Below are 9,797 nucleotides of genomic sequence, written 5' to 3' on the forward strand. Positions count from 1 at the left end.
TAGACATTGTTATCCGTGACAGACAAGAAAGAAAAGAGGAAAAGAAAGAACAGCTAATTGAAACTTTATTGTTCAAGGAATACTTATCTTAAAACTTAATTGACTCAATAGCAAAGATAGACATCAAGAAAATCAATTAATACTGCCTGCTCCCAGCTAAAAGATGCTGAGCACAGAGTTAGAAATGCAAAGCATTTGAATGTCTGCTTATTGTTCTATGCACAATTTCCTCAAATGAATTCAACCCCTTTTGGGAAGGTGACTTTGAATAACTCCCTTTGTTATTCTAATATAAGAAGTCTGGAATGGAAAATTGAAATTAAAAACTGATGTTTAAAGCCCACGAGATCTGATGGGGAAGCTCGTCTTTGCTTTTCCTTTCAAAGAATTGTAAAATTATAACCTATGTCTTGGAGCGAACCAGGCTGCATCCGTTCACCATCAGTACACATCTGATGTATATGCAGACCTGTTTAGAATGCTGCCCAAGTCATCTGGGCACCTGTATGTGTGAAAGCATTGGATTTTGGTGAAAATCATGGGTCAGGTGCAAGCAGACATGCATAGGCAGGTGTCACCGAGGACTATCATTCAGGCCACACAGAGAGGGAGTTGCCTCCCCATTCGTCACTAGCAAAGAGTGACAGTGATGCTGCCGCAGGCTTCTGGTCACTCCTGCTCTGGGATCTATACAGTGAGTCACCTAAGCCACACCCACCCTTGATCTATATCAACATCTTTGTTTGTACTGATTCTTTCCTCTACTCATGTCTCGCAACCGCTCTTCAACCTCATTCAGTACTTCAGTTTCTCTATTTCTGTACAATGCTCCTTCTTAGGACCTTAGAAAATTAGTACCCGATAAATCCGGATTCTGCTCTGGTCTGACACCCATCTACAGGACAGAAAGATCCACCAGGATCTCATCTAACACGATTCATCCTTCTGGGCCTCACCATGGTGGTACAATGTTACGCACGTAGTAGCTGCACAGTGAGTGTGTTCTACTCAAATAGCGAGGGGTGTGCTGGGGGAGACCATGTTTTCCATCAGTTCGTTGGGTCTTTGTGAGTTTACATTTTTATTTTTCAAATTAAGTTTATTGGCACAAGTTATATACATATTGGTCACATTTGTCATCGGGTGTGGAACCAGAGCATGATGTATCTTTATGCCTTTTCTCCCCATTCCCATCCGCCTTCAGCTCCTGTCCTCTTTATTTACAAAGGCTTACTTCCATTTCATTCCTCTTTTCTCCTTTTTTTCTTTGTCTACCTTCATTCTTCTTATCCCTGACCTAGGTGTCTTCTACTTTGAACATATTAAGAAATCAGCCAGCTCTTTGCCTCATGCAGGAGCTCTTGCTCCTTTTATCTCCTGTGCTCTGCCTTCCTCGTCCTACCTCATTTCAAGATGCCACAATATTTGGCTTTCAGTAAATAATGTCCACTCTTATTAAACTCCTTTTTGGAACTTGAATTTTCACAAAAACATGATGTCAGGGTGTTTTGGAACAAAATTTTAAGTTGATAAAAACCATTTCAGAATGAAATTACATATTTTAACAAATCATCCATTACTCATGTCAGTTATTCTAAGTTTGTAATATCAATTTACAAGCATTAAATATTATATTAAACAATTATTTTCTTTGTGTAGGTGTTTTTGAGACAGGGTCTCACTATGCAGCTCAGGCTGGCCTTGAACTTGCAATGATCCTCCTGTCTTAGCCTCCTAAGTGCTGGAATTACAGGCATCCACTACCATGCCCAGCCTTATAAAATGATTCTTAAATGTGAATGGTTTTGAAAAAATAAAGTGAAATTTTCCATTTTACTCATAAACATTTTCCTGACCAATTTAAGAATGTATCAAATATAAAGCATTTGCATTGATCTCCATACATTCCCAAGCCCTTTTGTGGCTATTTTAAGACAGTATTTCTAAGAATTAAAGAGCTTTAAAATCAAATATAGAATAAATATATCTGACAATACTGTTTTAATTAAGCTATTTGAGCTTTATGTAGTTTTGGGTCATCTTGAAAGACAATTATTTCATTTAGACCTACAGATTATGTTAAACTAAATCACTGGCTTATAGTAGGACTGCCTAGGTATTATTTCTATTTGTCTAGACTACTAGGGTTTTATTATTCACTTGTGAAGTAATAAAACTATAAAATATCTAATTAAGACCCTACAATTCCAAGTTATTTATTTATTTATTTATACCAGGGATCAAACTCAGGACCTTGCATTTGCCAGACAGGAACTTATGCCACTGAGCCATCTCCCTGGCCCCAAGAATAAATTTTTGTTAGATGCACACTTGCCCCCACTTTCACTCCTAATTGTTAATCTACTGTTCACTTCCTTAGCAAAGGTAATGTGATATTTTTGTATCTGTTCAAGGACTACTGTTTGAAAGGATTTGGCTAAAGTTATACAACCAACATAGTCCATGAACAGTCTGCTACTGTTATGAGGAAAGCTATGTTCACCAGGGCAGGGGATGGATTACTTGGGATATCACAGACACTTTCGAAAGAACAGAGAGATTCTGATTATCTTCCTCCTAAATTTAGTTCAACAGTTCTGTTTAATTCTTATTGACAATATCGCAAAAATTGTTAGTCTGAATTAAGTAGGAAACTGGTAACAAAAATGTTGATCATCTCCAAACCCACAGAAACAAAAAATAATTTACCTAACAGAAAAGCACTCCCAAAGAAAGCAAAGCTCTCTTTTGCTTACCATTGAAAGTGTGCATATTGTCCAGCCCATTTAAATGAAAATATTTAACTTGGCCCAATCTGTCAGTTAATGAGCTATGGGACACCCTGGAAAGGATGTCCTAAAATCTCCTAACTTCTGAAAAAATGCAGATATTTTCCAAGTTAAAGAACTCTCCTGTAGTCTACTAAAATGATGTCTTATAAGTAGGATTTCTTGTTAACATTCTGGATTCTAGGGATTCATGGTATGTGCTTACAATAGTCTACATCAAAAGCAAGCAAGGAAAATTTAAGCAGCTGTCTAGCAAAGCAAATCAAATCCTGATCAGATTGCCTTAAATGGCCCCTTTGTGTAGACCTAGAAGACTGGGCAGCAATGAGGCGCACTACCTTCTTAGGCAACGTCTAATTTGAGCACATTTTTAGCCTGGTTAAAGAGAAACTGCAAATTGCACTGACTTCTTAAATAAACCAAACTCTGCTCTATCACCTGTCATATAAGGCTGAATTTGAGTTCAGACAGAAGAATGTGGGGGGCCCGCCCCTTAGCTCAGTTCTTTAAGAGGCTGCTTCAACAAAGCAGTCAGGCTCAGGTTGCTGTGGTTTGATCCCCACAACTCAAGCCAGCCAAACCTGCCCTGAAGGCATTTGGACCAAAAAAAAAAAAAAAAAAAAAAAAAGAATGTGATGCAAAGCAGAAATAATCTTTGTTGCTGTTTTCAACATTCCATAGCTTTAAGTACCATTATAATTAAACTATAATTTTTAAATGTAATTTTAAAAATACATGACCTAGCCAATGACCTAGCATGTTAACCAATGCCTGTAATCAGCTCTGTGGAAGGCTGGAGATGAAGTTTAAAACCAGCCTGACAATTTAGGGACTTAGCAAAACCCTGTCTCAAAACAACAAAAACGAAAGACACGACCCAGGGTTTGGCAGGTTAACCACTTCCAACCGTGCACTGCAGCAGCGTGAGTTTCCTGCTCAGCACGCCTCCCGCCCAACTAAAGTACTGCGCTGCATTTATAGGTTTTAAGACACGGCTTCATCTAGCACCAGAGAGCCAATTCCATTTACATATTTTCCCTCTTTGATTCTTAGAATCCAAATTCCTTCCCACATTTCCTCTTTAGTTCTCTCAGGAACCTGTTCTTTCCTAACTTCTACCCACACCTGTATAGTAAGGGTACCCAAGTGCTGCTCCTCTACTGTGACATATTTTGTAAGTTATGCAAAATTGTTTTTAATCATAAGTATTAGTCACATGTGATACATGTAGCTATGCCAAAAATTGAAAGATGAAGGTTTAAAAGAGCATACTATTTAAGCTTAATTCCTATGAATATTGAAGAGTTTTCATCATATATCACAAATAGAAAAAGAATATGGAACATTAAATATTGATTCACTTGAATTTGTTTGACTACCGGTTGCTTAGTTTGCAAATTATAGTTTACTAGAAGACAGACAAGAAATGCACTGTCAAGATGGGATTCAAGGGGGACAGGGAGGTAGCTCAGTAGAATAAACGCCTCCCTGGCAAGTGCAAGGGCCTGAGTTCAATCCCCGGTTCCACACACACACAAAAAAGATGGGATTCATTGTTAAAAATTATAATTCTAGGGTAAGGCAATAAATTTTCAAGATATTTCCTTAGACATATCTTTAGTCATCCAGTATTATTAAACTTTGATATTTAAAACTATAATTTTTGTATTGAAAGATTTAAACTTTAGATTCTATGAGGTCATAGATCAAGTAAATGGAAATTTTTTGGAGTCATAAATATCAGATGTGTGAGACAAAATGTTTCCTTTTCATTATAATTTAACTGGCTAGATATTAATAAAATGTTATACCTAAATATTTTATAAAAGTATGGCATGATTTGTTTCACAAAGATTTTTCTTTTTTTGTATTTTAGGACAGGGATTACAGGGTCTACAAGGTCTTACTGCGTAGACCAGGGGTAATCCTCCTGTTTATAGCCTCCCAAGTGCTGGGATTACAGGCCTGGGCCACCACGCCCAGTCTCAATCTCCATCTCAGCGCGCCCTGGGGGCAGGGCCGGCACAAAGATTTTTCTATGTAATCTTTTAATTTAAATAAAAGTAATCTTGAGATATGACATTCACATTAAACTGTATTTCTGCCAGTAAAACTATTCAATTTCTTAAAAATCAGAGTGCATCCATTAAAGACTAAAACTACTTTTAGTAGCAATTATTTTCAAATAATTAGCACTAAAACAGATTTGAAAAATCTCATGTGCATCCAAATTCTCACAAAGATTAAGTAGCTTGTCTAAATCAGAATTATCTGTTAATGCACAGAAACAAAAAGGAGATTGAGTATCAAAATCCTCAGTACATGCACACACACAGCAAGCTATAAAAGATGTAAGCAGTGTTTAGATAGATGTTCTGTTCAAAAGAAAACTTAAGTTTATTGTTATATTATTAACATTGTAAACATTAGAGAAATCAAGTTACATATTCCTGTATACTTTGTTGATATGTAACCAGACTTGAATAAATTATATTTTAAGACTATTTCAATCAGCTTGGAGTAAAAATTAGTTATAGAATTCACTTTGGCACTCTAAAATTATTATTAGATATGAAAAATATACAGTTAAAATAATGCATTCAATACAAATACAATTACATACAATACTTTCTGATAGTTTTCAGCTTGGACAACAATGTCTTTGAAGTTTAAAATGTAGATGCTAATTCCACTTGTTTTTGTTTCTTTATGAATGACAAATGATACCATTAATGTGATGGCCTGATGATATTTCATGTGCTAGTTACACACGTGTGCACACATGCACATAACGTGATCCGACAATGAAAAGGGAGAGCAAGGTTCTGCTCTCGAGCTCATATTCTGTTTTCATACGGTTATGCAGTGAGCTTATTCGAGTTCCTCTGTGAACACATGACAGCTTTGGTATCATCACTGCGTACGATGGCATGCCTCCCCCTTGTGGATTTATTATTTATTTATTTACTTATCTGTATTTTAGGGAAGGGACTACAGGGTGTTCAGGGTCTCACTGCATAGATGAGACTCATAGTCATTCTACTGTTTACAGCCTCCCAAGAGCTGGGATTACAGGCACCACGCCCAGTCTCAATTGCCATCTCAGCATGCCCTGGGGCCGGGACTGGCACCACAGGCCAAGGGATCCAACCCCTGGCCCCTGCACCTGCTTACAGGTGCTTTAATCCATTGAGCTATTTGGCCGGCCCTCTTGTGGATTTAATACACAGTTAAGAGTTAGCAGAATTAGGTGCGAATATTAGAAAAAGACCAGTGACCTTGGCAGAACTTGGTTACCACTCATACAAATCCTGGCCTGTATGGGGGCTGCTATACTACTGATTGCATGCACTCACTGTGTCCACTATTTCAGGTTTAGACACAAATGGCACATATTTCAAATTTTACAGTATTACTATGGGAGATAAAGATGCAATTTTCAATCTCATGAGCTGGCACTGCTAAGCCACAAACCAAGGCGACATTTAGCGAGGATGACTACGGCTTCCATGAACTCAGATTCCCAGAAGATGGGATGCACAAGCTTTACGTAAATCACCCAGGTTTCCAGCCACCCACAGATATAGGGCAAGACATTCATTCAGTCCAGTTGCCATGAACACCAATACATTTGATGATTCTAATGGAATTCCAGAGTTTTGAAAGCATAATTAAAAGTGCAAAGCCTTGAGCCGGGGAGATAGCTCGGTGGAAGAAGTGCTTCCTGGCAAGCACAAGGTCCTGAGTTCAATCTCCTGGTATCCAAAATAAATCAACAAATAAAATAATAAATGGCAAAGGCTTAGAGCGAGAGGGATTGATACTTGGTACTGAGCAAGGAGAAAGAAGTGGAGCAGAAGGACCCGGGAGAGCGCAGTGCCTGCAGAGTACATTTTTCGGGGCAAAGCATTTTTTGTAATGTAGACTGTGCTGCACGCAACCCAAATGTTTGAGGTTTAAATTGATCTGAAATCTGCATTTTCCAGACCCGGTCTGAATCCTGTATGAGTAGAGTAAATGCATCAATCTATGTTCTAGATCCACATAACAAAAATTTAAAAATTATGAAACAAAACAACTGTTCCTAAGATGTGGAAAACTGTAGTAAAAACTTTGAAAACTTACTAAAGATCAGATGAGAGAATTTAGAATTCTGAGCTCAGTGATGAGAAAAATGGAAGGAAGAGATGGTAATTTTCTTCATATATTTGATACTTCTACCATGTGAAAAAGAAAAGTTACAGCACGTAAGTCAGAAGGAGGACCAGTGAATGAAACTAGATTTAATTTTATAAGAATGTCTGAAAAACAACAATAGAATCTGTAAAAACAGAATTAAAGTAAATGTTTAGAAAACTCATAGTAAGCTAAGACTCATACGGTGTAGTTTTTATGCTGAACTCAGTAAATGCAACAATACAGGCATAATATGAACAAAACCTGGGAGCTAGTTTGGAACTCAGTCCTTGCGTTGAAACGCGAGGTCATCAGAAGTTTTCACGTAGCAGCAGGAAATTCTTTGCAGTGTGAGACAAGGAGCCACTATAATACTTTATTTGAAGGTTTTGATCCAAGCTCAACAACTTATGTAGGGATATGGCACTGTGTGTGGTTTGTGAGTGCATATAAGCAAATTAATTAGTAATTATGAAAACAGCTGATTATATTGGTTAGTTTAATTGTTCTAACTTAACAGCCAACTGTTAGGCTGTGACATACTTTTTATTTCTTTAAAATAAATGTACCACTTTTCAGGACATCACAGATGTTTCTAGGAAACAGGAACACTGATGGACCATTCACACTCACCTTTATAACCAGTTGCTATTGTTTCAAAAAATACCTCTGCAGATTCCATTGGGAGGTTCCAGAGTAGTGTTTCAATATTTGCTTCAAAAAAGAAGCAAATGAGTCCAAAAATGAGGATGTAGTTTATTCTATCTTATCATTTTTTTTTCATTTATGCATTTGGTACAGGGTCTCACTACACTGCTTGGACTCAGACTGACTCTCCTGTTTCCAGCCTCCCCAGCGATGGGAACACAGTTGTGTACCATCATGCCCGGACTTCGTTGCCAGCTCAGCATGCCGCAGGGGCAGGGCTGGCATGGCATGTGGGACCAGGGATTAAACCCTCATCCCTGTGCTTGCCGAAGCAGGTACTTAATCTGCTGAGCTATCTCGCCAGTCCCAATTTTTTTAAAAATAAAATTTGATTTTTTTCTTTTAAAATGAATCCATTCACAATGTTTCCCTTATATGAAAAACAATATAGAATGAAATAAATGACAGATAATAAGAAAAAAAGATGGATAAGTGGTATTGTAATCCAGAGAGGACAATGTTTTGAGAAGTGAACCTTGACTTAGTGCAACTGTCTTTCGTATATTAAATGTTCTTTGGCCCATTAGTCTGGTTTTCAATTGGTGCATATGATAACTAACTTTATAAGGTCTTACAAGATAAGTAAAGGAATCTGATGCTGAAAAAATAAAGGAGGAGTACAGCGAGGGGAGTGAAAGCAGGAAATTACAATGTGTTGTATACATACACTGATCCCCAATAGCAAAGGTAATTATTATATACTGCAAGCATGTACTAATAAAGTAATAAACAAGCAAACAAATAAATAAAATTGTAAAGTTAAGCAAAACTGTTCCAGAAAAAAAGCTTGGAATTCAGAGTAAATAACACAAAATGCAGGGAATCAAGTATTTTGCAAATCAGAAGGCTATCTAGAAATTTAGAGAGAAAGGAAGAAGGGATGGAAAAATAAAAAGAATTGATATGCGTAACATACACGTACCAACCACCCAAGGCGAACATCCCTCATGTAGCACTACAAGCTTTACTTGCCAAAATGTCTTCAAAAGACAGCTGCTTGCAAAATCAGTCAACAGCCAGCACAACTTCCGGCACACATTGCTCAGTATTTTTATCAGTATGAATTCCTCTGGATAACCAAAGACCTCAGTATCTTCAGTAATTTTACTCTCATACACAGAAAGTATATTTGTATCCCAAAATAAATGACTAGAGGGAGACCTTGATCCATAACTTTTTGCCAGAAAGACCAAAAATGTCTCATAAATCATTGCCACTTATTTCAAATAATAACAGCTAAATCCATATTCTCACCATATCAAAAATGTTTTATCACAATCACAGAGAGAAATGACCATGTATTATGAATTCATATATTTCAATTCGCATGTACAATATTATAGCCAAATTAAAATGTAGCAGTCATTTTAATCATTGTGTCTGTACAGTTTCATTCTTTAAAAGTATATTCATGTTTGCTTCCAATTTTGCTTGAACTTTATTTTAATGGAAAATTTAAAGTTGGCCATGGTTTTTACAGAAAGAACACTGGCTCTGGACCCAAGATATTCATAACATTTATATTTGAATATTTTACTCAACAATAGCATATATATACCTCTGTCTGCCTGCCTGCCTGCCTGCCTGCCTGTCTGTCTGTCTGTCTGTCTGTCTGTCTGTCTGTCTGTCTATATCTCCATGACAAATGAATGGTGAAGAACATGCGCCATGCCACGCACTGGAAGGCCGTTGTGCCACAGGGAAAGGTAGACCTGAGCCATCTGCAGGAAAATGCTCGCATCTTGAGACCACAACGTGATGTGAAAGCCGTGAGAAACACGCAGCACGACAGGAAGCGCCTCAGTCCCTCTGCTCTCACGGCCAGGACAAATACCTGACGCCAAAATTAGGGGAGGAAAGGTTCATTTTGCTCACAGCCTGCGGCGGTTTCAGTCCGCACTCGGCTGGCTCCCAGGCAGGGTGGCGCGGGGCACAGAACAGCCGATCCTGGCACCGCCCAGGGCAGAGCGCGGAGCGAGCGCGCGGCTCGGGCAGGTGCAGCATGCACGCCTAACCCCAGCCCTGGATCATGAGCCAGGCGCACGCTCCAGAAGCCGCCCCTCACTGCATGAGGCTTGGGGGACACCTAGACACAGACCATAACAGGGAGGATGGAGATCATAT

General features: G+C 38.3%; 1 protein-coding gene across 4 annotated transcripts in view; it reads right to left on the reverse strand.

Annotated features, from left to right (window-relative positions):
* Positions 1 to 9,797, reverse strand: part of Gria2 (glutamate ionotropic receptor AMPA type subunit 2) — a 148,820-nt gene that overhangs the window by 12,079 nt on the left and 126,944 nt on the right. The window lies entirely within an intron of this gene.

This window comes from Octodon degus, unplaced genomic scaffold, assembly GCF_000260255.1.
Source record: "Octodon degus isolate 3935 unplaced genomic scaffold, OctDeg1.0 scaffold00101, whole genome shotgun sequence".
NCBI lineage: Eukaryota > Metazoa > Chordata > Mammalia > Rodentia > Octodontidae > Octodon > Octodon degus.